The 9,428-nt window shown below is 28.4% G+C and overlaps 1 protein-coding gene and 1 pseudogene across 4 annotated transcripts in view; both read right to left on the minus strand.

Moving 5' to 3' along the window:
• LOC142318776 (coiled-coil domain-containing protein AGAP005037) overlaps nucleotides 1–9,428 on the minus strand; it is a 1,329,051-nt gene that overhangs the window by 791,863 nt on the left and 527,760 nt on the right. The window lies entirely within an intron of this gene.
• On the minus strand, nucleotides 3,402–4,997 carry LOC142319797 (cytosol aminopeptidase pseudogene; annotated as a pseudogene).

Genomic DNA, 9,428 nt, shown 5'->3' on the forward strand with positions numbered 1-9,428 from the left:
GTTGAAACAAACTAATCAGAAGGCTACCTGCTGCAAACTTTAGCAGGAACCCACAAGAAAAGAACTTAAATTAACTTTTAGTACAGAGTTAAAGCTCAGAGTTTAATTTATTTAAGAACTTCAAAATCCTTTTTCTGAGATAATCAAGTGAATAGTTCTGTTTATACCAAATTATACCAGAAGCTATGTACATTTGTTGGTGCTGATGTTCAGTTATACAAATTTTCATCAAATAAACACAAAATTATTCGCACTGCATGAATGGATTTATATTATTTGATGAAAAAATATTGACAGCAGATGTAGATTTTTTTCACACTAAAAAACCATAATTGCTTGAATTCATGAAGAGTGTATCAAGCAGAAGTGATAAACTGAATAGTAAACATGAAAGATTGTTTAAATTAACTGATTATGTAAACGGTTATCAATTAAAATAGTTTGACTGAAATAGTTATCAATGAAAACATTTTAACTATTTTGTTTACATAAATGAACTCTTAAGAGCTCACAAGTTAGAGCTAAAACATTCCTGGTCAGCCAGTAGTATGGCCTTTTTCTGGTTAATTTTTAATAAAAATAAGCAATTTTCATAGTTGTGTTAATTTAGAAATTAATTATTCAAATATATATATATATATATATATATATATATATATATATATACTGAAAACGTGTTACAATTAGCATAAAGAAGGTTAACTACAGCTACCGAATTCCCAGTACGCAGAACACAAAAAAAATAGTACAAATGATAATTTATAATGATTTTATTAAGTATAAATCAAGAAGAATTTGTAACACAATTCACTCATCAAAATTTTACATGAAATCATTCCAGGACAAGAATTTGTAACAGTTCACATAACTTTAAATAATATTATACGATTTTATTTCGCAAACAATAATCCATAATGTTTTTATTAAGTGTGTTCACAATAAAATTTTAAAACACACAGCACTAAAACATGTTTTATTAACAGCAAACATTTTAAGACAAATCACAAAAACAGAACAACACAGTTTCAGACATTTGAAATTAACATATTTTAGTCTTTAAATAACTTCCTCTTACATTAATTGGACAATTTATTTTTACATTTATCATCTTTTAATAACTTGCAGGGAGTTGAGAGTTTTTTTTCACTTGGCTTAGGTTTTGCACTATTTATAATAAATTAAAACAAAAAGTGAAAATGTTAAAATATTTTAAATAAATCATTTTTTTGTTTGACTTATATTTCAGTGTACTATTTCTGTATAACTGTGCAGAAATATCCTTAAATATTATAAAGTGCTTACCAGCTTTAAATATTTATTACAAATTTTACATAAAACAAATTAAAATAAAAACAATGTATTTGTTAACTCAGTATGGTTCTCTCAAGTTTTCGATAATTGAACCTTTTCTCAAAACGACAAATGTAGTGCTTGGAAATTGTAATTTTTCAAAAAAATTTGCTATAAAAATTTGAAGTTCTCAAGTTGATTTTTTTAAAAGATCTAAAATATTTATTGTTATCTGGTTTTAAAAGATGTTTTGCCAATGTGAATTACAACAGTATACTTTATTTCCATATATTTCACATATTTTCATTGAAATTCTTTTTCAATTTGATTCAATTTAAAACATTTTTTTTTTCATTTTACACTCTCCCCCCCCACTTTTATGCATTTTTCACATAAAAATTACTTATGTAGTATGTTTTATAATTGATGAATAAAACAAATATTGTAGTAACCCTGTAACTCAATAAAAATAACCCAATATTACATTAGAGAAAACACACCAACATGATGCTTTATACTGATAATTTTAAACACTCTCCTCCATATTAACATATTTTACATTTTAAAAATATAAGCATTATTGTTTTTAATTATAAATATAATTAATCAAACTTAACCTACGCTCTCGCTTCACACTTGCTAACCTCGACCAGAGTAATCTTTTGAATTGTTACTGTAGGTTAAGTTTGCTTAGATTATAATTATAATTTCTCTGAAAATATCTCCTAACAACCACTGATTTGGAAGAATTCTGTCCATTGTACTTCTTTTAGAAAATGATCAGCACTTTTATTAAATTATCAGTACATTTTCAATTCGTTATTGCTTCATTGGACATTAACCTACACTCTCCAACCTTGATTAATACAATAATATGTAAAATATGTTTAAAATGACCAGTATATAAAACATCCAGCTAGTGTGCTTAATGTTTTTATTCATCAATTATTATAAAACCTGCTATATGTGAAAAATGCAAAAAAAATGGGGGTGTAACACAAAGTTTGGTGTTTTAATTTACAGATTAATTTCTTTTGTTTTAATCATACGTTGTAAAAATGTGTTTTGTGAGTTAATACTTTGTATATACTCTTGTTGCAAGGTGTGACAGTTATCTTTACAGTTCCAATGCTACCCTTTATTTTGTCAACTATTATAAGAAAATTTATGTTCTTGTGCTTCAGTAAATTAAGATACAATAATTACAGTAATTTAATGTTTCAGAAATAATGTCATGATACTATGTAAAACCTTGTTTCCAAACACAATAAAAGGAGAACCAGATCATTATCTTTGGTTGAAAAAAAGTTATTAGATTCAAAGTAATTTCTATTAAATGTAATTAAAATTAGAATAAATATTTCTGTTTTAAAACATGATAGATCTATATTATTTCTAAACAATTCAGCAGATTGATTTGTCTACAGATGTGGTTGATTACATACTGCATGTTTTACTTAGGTGGTAGTAATTTTTAAAAGTTTTTTATTATCCGATTTGCTGGAAATTTTGATGATTCAAGTAAGAATCATTCAAAATGGTACTCTGACCAGGTAAATGATAAAACAATTTTTTTTTAATCATCTTATAACCAAATTAAAAAATTGCAAACTTCTAGCTGAAGAAGTTTGAAAATAGCATTATGAGATAGCAAAACATGTTGATAGCAATTGCAATCAACTGATTAACTATTAAGTAACATTCTGAAGTAAATTCACAAGTAAAGTTTAATTTTTGTACATAAAATACTTTTTATGGAGTGTTTACAGACACAGAATTCTGCAATTTCGGTAGGTTAACATAAATCTCATTATTAAACTTAATGAATGAGCTAAATGGTTAATGGATCAATACTTAAACAGTAGAAGACTGGTTCACAATCATTAAATGCAACATTATTGTGCTAATTCAAAAATATAAGAAACCTTCAATCTTGTGTTTACAGGTTAATTATAAGATACATTCTCTGGTGTTACACACACACACACACGCACACACACACACACACACGCACACACACACACACACCGACACACACACTGCTTTTATGTATGGATGAACATTAGCAAACACATTCAGAATTAACATTTATGTACTTAGATTTCATTAAGTTAGTATATAGCTTCAAAATAAACATACCTCACTGTTGTATCAGACTGCTGGCAAGCAAACTGGGCTATAAATTCAATTAAAGTGCGCGTTGGACGACCTGACATTCCTTTCTGTAAATATTTAAATCTATCCCCTGTTGTTTCTGATACACCATATATATCCAAATGAATCCAGTCAGTTTTACCACAAAGAAATTGTTGCAGGAAAGACGCAGTCATACAAACACCTCCTAACATGTCACTTGTTGCTCTTACATCAGCTGTTCGAGTAAATCTCACTTTTTGAGAAAAATGCCTCCACAATGGAAACCTCCAAACCCTGTCACCTGTATGAATACTTGCAATTCTAATCTGCTCCCATAGTTTATCATTGTTCGTAAATACACCAGTGGCAGCACATCCGAGACCAGACTTCATGGATTTACTTAGCGTTCCAATATCTAAAATAAATTTTGGGTGAAATGTTGCAGCATATGAAATAATGTCTATTAATGCTAATTGTCCATCTGTATCAGTGTCTTCAACTTTTACCATCTTATCATTTAAAGTTTTAACAATGTCACCTGGTTTCAATGATCGTGGACCAATCATGTTTTCACACATTGGCAGTAAAGCTCTAATATTAACTGGAAGTTGTAGCGCAGAGGCAGCACGTAGAGTTGCAATGATAGCTGCAGCTCCTGCCATATCCCCTCTCATTGATTCCATTTCTTCATTATCTTTTAAACACAAGCCACCAGTATCAAACGTCACTCCTTTTCCTATCAACACAATGGGACACACACTTGGATCACATCCATAATAAGTAGCTTCAAGTAATATTGGTTCTTCACATGAACCTCTAGCAAGGGCCAGAAATGCATCCATCCCCACCATTTTTAACCAGTGTTTTATCTTCATTTCTAAATTAATTCCAGATACATGAAGTAGTTTAACTGCATGCTCTGCAAAAGCTCGTGGAGTCAGAAGGTTTGGTGGCATTTCACACAGTTGACGCGCAAGATTCTGTGCTGCAGCTTTGTGAAGGCCAATTTGCCAACCGGTGACATCACAGTCATCAAAAAGATGTATTTTTGGAATCATTCTTCGCGTCTCAATTTTTCTGTGTTCTTGGTGAATCCAGATACCCATACCTGCTCCTTCTGCAGAAGATTCTGCATGTCCAAAACTCTCTATATAAATATTTTCACAGTTGCTATCTAATTGTAATGTCTGGCTTCCTACAGCTGCTGCTTCCCTAATTTGTTCTTTGAGTTCATCTACTTGCTCCTCTTCATTATATCCGAGGCAATCGTCCCCTAATCCAACTACAGCAACACTAGAGAATTTTGGTTCCAAACCATAAAAACATCTCACTTCATTCCTGTGTAAAGGGGGTCCAGATGAATCTAACGCTTGCCGTAATTTTCCTTTACATATTTTATTATATGTGTCTGCTGTTTTCGTGAATATGAAGGATTTGTTGTGTTGGTCTTTAGGATCATTGAATACTCCTAATACAAGGCCTAGACTATCTCCTTCACCACTGCAATTAGCCTGTATTGTTATAGTTCTGATTAGATTTAACCTTTTAAAAATGTGACGAAATAAGGACATTTTGTACTCACGTTTTAAAAATTTCAAAAACATACTACACTAAAAATCCAATTTAACTAAAGAAATGAAACATTGAATGAACTGATGTTATTCAAAATTTTATTTGCAAAGAATTTTTAAAAAAACCTTAATTACTTTAACTAAATTCGTGAAAGAATATAATTACATTAAAAATTTCTGTAAGTTAAAGGAAATTTAAAAAAATGTAACTAAAGTTCATTTAACTAAATCAATTTAATTGTTGCAATGCACTTAAGGCATTTATAAATAAATTCTGTCATATGATAATTATAAAATTTATTTTTATTTTAATGAAGATTGAAAAATATTTATTTTAGTGATTTTTTTAACCTATTTAAGTATTAATATTTGAAATTTAAAAAGAAAATTCCTTAAATATATTTTTTTTCATCTTAGGTACGCTTTAATTAAAAATTTATAATTATGCACTCTAAACCAATTTATGAAATATGTAAATTTTATTTGTTGATATATAGATGGGCGCATATAAATTGAACAGGTGCATATTTAAAATGAATTAAGGATTGGGGATAAAAATCCTTTAATTACTGTATTACGGTCAACTAAAAAATAATATTTTTTTTTGTTAATTTAAATTGGTGAGTAAATACATGATAAGAATATTAAGAAGTAGAAGCCTGGTTAGTTTACAAACACACAGGCATCATATTTAATCCAATCTTCATGATACAGCCTACCAAATAACGATATACTAAGAGGAAAAATTGAAAATATGCCTCACTATTCAATTTATATGGTGGAAGATTTCAAGATCATTTTGTTAAGTCCCAGCTAATTATAACTGTGATTAAAAAAAATTTGGAAAATAAGAGATAAGATATTTAATAATTCACTGGTTATGTAATTTTATTTAGTAGTCTTTTCCTGTTCTATTATTTATTTTTCATATTTATTTTTGTGAATATTATAGTCTGCAACCAAAATTTTGCTAGTTCTGTAACAACTAACCATTGGTATTGTATAATGCAAGGATTGAAACTTTGTAAGAAGGGTAGGACATAAATAAGTAAGAAATAAATTATATATACGTATGCATATTACAAAAAAGTGAAAAAGTTTTCTATTCTTACAAAAATAATTAATCAAACATAAAGAATGAGTTTCATGTAATTTAATTAATCAAATAATGCATGTGGACTTTGCTATACTCTTTTGAAAAAAAAAAATAGAATTGATAACTAGAAAAGAGCTGTTAAACATAAACTAGAATTAAGAATTACACATTTGTGTGTTATTGCATAGAAACGGCATTTCTCTAAAAGATGCAGTTCTAGATGCAATGTTTCTTCATGAATATTAAATTAGAACTTAAGCAACTAAATGAATTTAGTTGTATGGAATAAAGGAATGTAACAGGTATAGAACAGAATAATTTTATTAATTAGTAAATGATATATGTAGAATACTAAAACCGGGTAAATAAAATTAATAATTAAAATGGTTATGAAAAACATCAATGACCATTAGGAGTAAGTGAATATTCTACAGATGGTAAAATTTGAAGGCAGAATTTCTTAGGATTAAATCAGTTAGTTCTCATGTTAATGTTCAACATTTTTAAAATCTGTGCTAGAATTTCAGTTATTCAAATTTCCCTATTTCAGTTTCAAATTATTTAAAACCTTTTATGAATTTATGGTGTTTTTAAAAAATAACTTAATTACTACTTTTTAGTTTTTATATTATGTTACAGGAAAACTTATCAGCATCATTATCGACCATTAATCTATTATCAGATAAATTGTTATGTTTGTAGAAGACATTCATGATACTAATGAAATTTGTTGACCAGCATGGAAAAAGTGATGAGACTCTTTCAATTATTTAAAAAAGATTTAATGAACTTTTACATTTTTTATAATATGTTTTTTTTTATTTTAAGATTAGCCTCAAAAGATTTAAATAATATGGAATGCTTCCATATATAATAATATGGAATAAATTAATTGTTTTAGATTGAATTGAGTTATTAGGTTTATAAATTATTATAAAAAGAAATGAAAAGTTCTTGTTTAAAATAATTTATTAACATTTTAAATGCAAACAGAATTATAGAATACCTTTGACCATTATTAATTAGAATAAAATATACTTTTCTGATTAATACAGTATTTTTTGAAATTTTGCAACAGACCACTGCGATTCATTATCCCCAAGTTCTGAATGAGTGGTTCATGACTTTCTCTTCTGTAGCTTCCCATCACAAAAAGTGACTAATTCTGAGTAAAAGATGCACACAATTGGTGCTTTGGATTCTTTACAAACTGGGTTACTTATTCTCATCTTCAGCTATCTTTTTTCTTTTGTTTCCAGTACTTTTTAATTTTGTGTGAGTGTTCTCTGTTTTGCTGGGTCCATTCTGTTCTTGTTTTTTCTTCTGGAACCGTTGACTTGTTTTGAGTTTTTATCTGAACATGTTTGTTTGTGATTTTGTGTTCTTCTTTAACATGTTCTTTAATCTGTTTGAACCACTTAGTACTTTTCTTTCAGTTGCTTCCTTGGTCACTCTGTTTTCACCTATTATCAGATGTCCATATAATACAAGCTTGTGTTTCCTTATTGCCATTAATAGTTTGTCTAACCTCTGGTAAATTTCACTGATTTTTCATAGTTTAATACTTTCTTTAACTCTATTGGGTTCTATTATTCTGCTTTCCATGTTTTCAAGTTTGTTTATATCTTCATGGTCTGAGTTTGTGCACTTGATGAATATAGAACCTCAGGTCTTACCACTGTTTTGTAATGCATTAATTTCCTCATGCTAAAGCTTTGTTTCTTGTGTTGTGTATGTGTGTGTGTGTGTGTATATATATATATATATATATGTATATATAAATAAAACAAGAAACAAATCATCATATATATATACATGATCATTCTACAAGTTTTTGTAAGTTTTGTGAACTTGGTTTTAGTGACTTCTTTATCTGGCCCATTAAGCTGTATTTTACTTCTTAAAGGTACTCGAAGATGCCGGCCTCTGTGGTGCAAGTGGTAGCATCTCAGCCTTTCATCAGGCATGTCATTTTCATACATACTACAAAAAATTCATCTCATCCTCTGAAGGATGAGATGAATCCGGGTCCACCATTAGGAGTGGACCCAGAGATTAAACAAATAAAAAAAAGGTACTTAAGTTGTTTTGATTTTACCGTATCTTGTATTATTTTTCTGATGAAAATGTGTTGTTATTCACACAAATACAAGTATCATATAAATGTATAATAGTCAATGGCCGAGTTATTTACATGATTTTTTTTAGGGAAGTTTTATTCAAGGAAGTTTTTCCCTGGAACCACTGTAAATTCTTATAGTCAGTTAGCCTTATTATATCCAGAAAGCTGACTATAAGGAAACTATAAAACACAAAGGAAAATATCTATTAATAGAAACAGTTATTAAAAATAAATAAAACGAAAAATTAAATAAGACAATATTTTAATTCCCCACATTTAAATTTATAATTGAGTCTTACAACAAAAACATTAAAACCAAAATTTACTACTACGAAATAATTTTGAAAAAATAAACTGAAAACTTTTTTTTCGACAGCGTTAACTGTTTGTAAGTTGGTAGTATTATTAGCTGATCAATAATTGAGATTTTTGTATGGTTTCAAAATCTTAATACACTTTTTTATTACATGCTTGAGTATCACTTTGTAAAAGATCCCCAAAATTGTCAAAAAATTATCAGACTTTACCATTCAAATGATTTAACGTAAAAACAGTATGATACTTGCTGATGAAATAACCATTCTTTTTCACAGTAATTCATATGCAAAAAAGGAGTGAGTGTGTATGGACCAGATGAGAAATAAAAAACAGCTTATAGGCTTATGTGTAACTAGATTTATTGAGGGTCATATGAGTATTGATGTATTCGTCAAATTATTTGAATGCATTTGCGCGAGTCTAAAAGAAATCTCACAAGAATCAAAAGCAATCTCATTGCCTAATGATTATGCTTTTCTCACAACAACAGAGAAAAGTGAATTTATTGTTTCATTACTGGTTAGTGAAAAACTTCTTAATGTTACACTACTATTGTCAATACTACTTCAAAATAAGATTATTTACATGAATAACGCCATTCAACTTGTCAAATCAATATTACCATTATTGCAAGGAATAAGAGATGATGCAGAAAATATTTTTAAAAATATTTTTATAACTACTGAACAACTGTCACGCAAGAATTTTGAAGCTGAAATAAAAACTCTGAGAACAAACAGTAAAGAAGGACATAGACAAAATCACTCTACTACAACAACAGAAGAATACTATCAAGTATCTTTTTTTATTCCCTGCATCGATACATTGAAGGAGCATTTGGAAAGTAAATTCAATGACAATGTTACCTTCTTAAAGAGTTTTCAGGTTCTTTTGC

This window comes from Lycorma delicatula, chromosome 2, assembly GCF_047948215.1.
Source record: "Lycorma delicatula isolate Av1 chromosome 2, ASM4794821v1, whole genome shotgun sequence".
Taxonomy (NCBI): domain Eukaryota; kingdom Metazoa; phylum Arthropoda; class Insecta; order Hemiptera; family Fulgoridae; genus Lycorma; species Lycorma delicatula.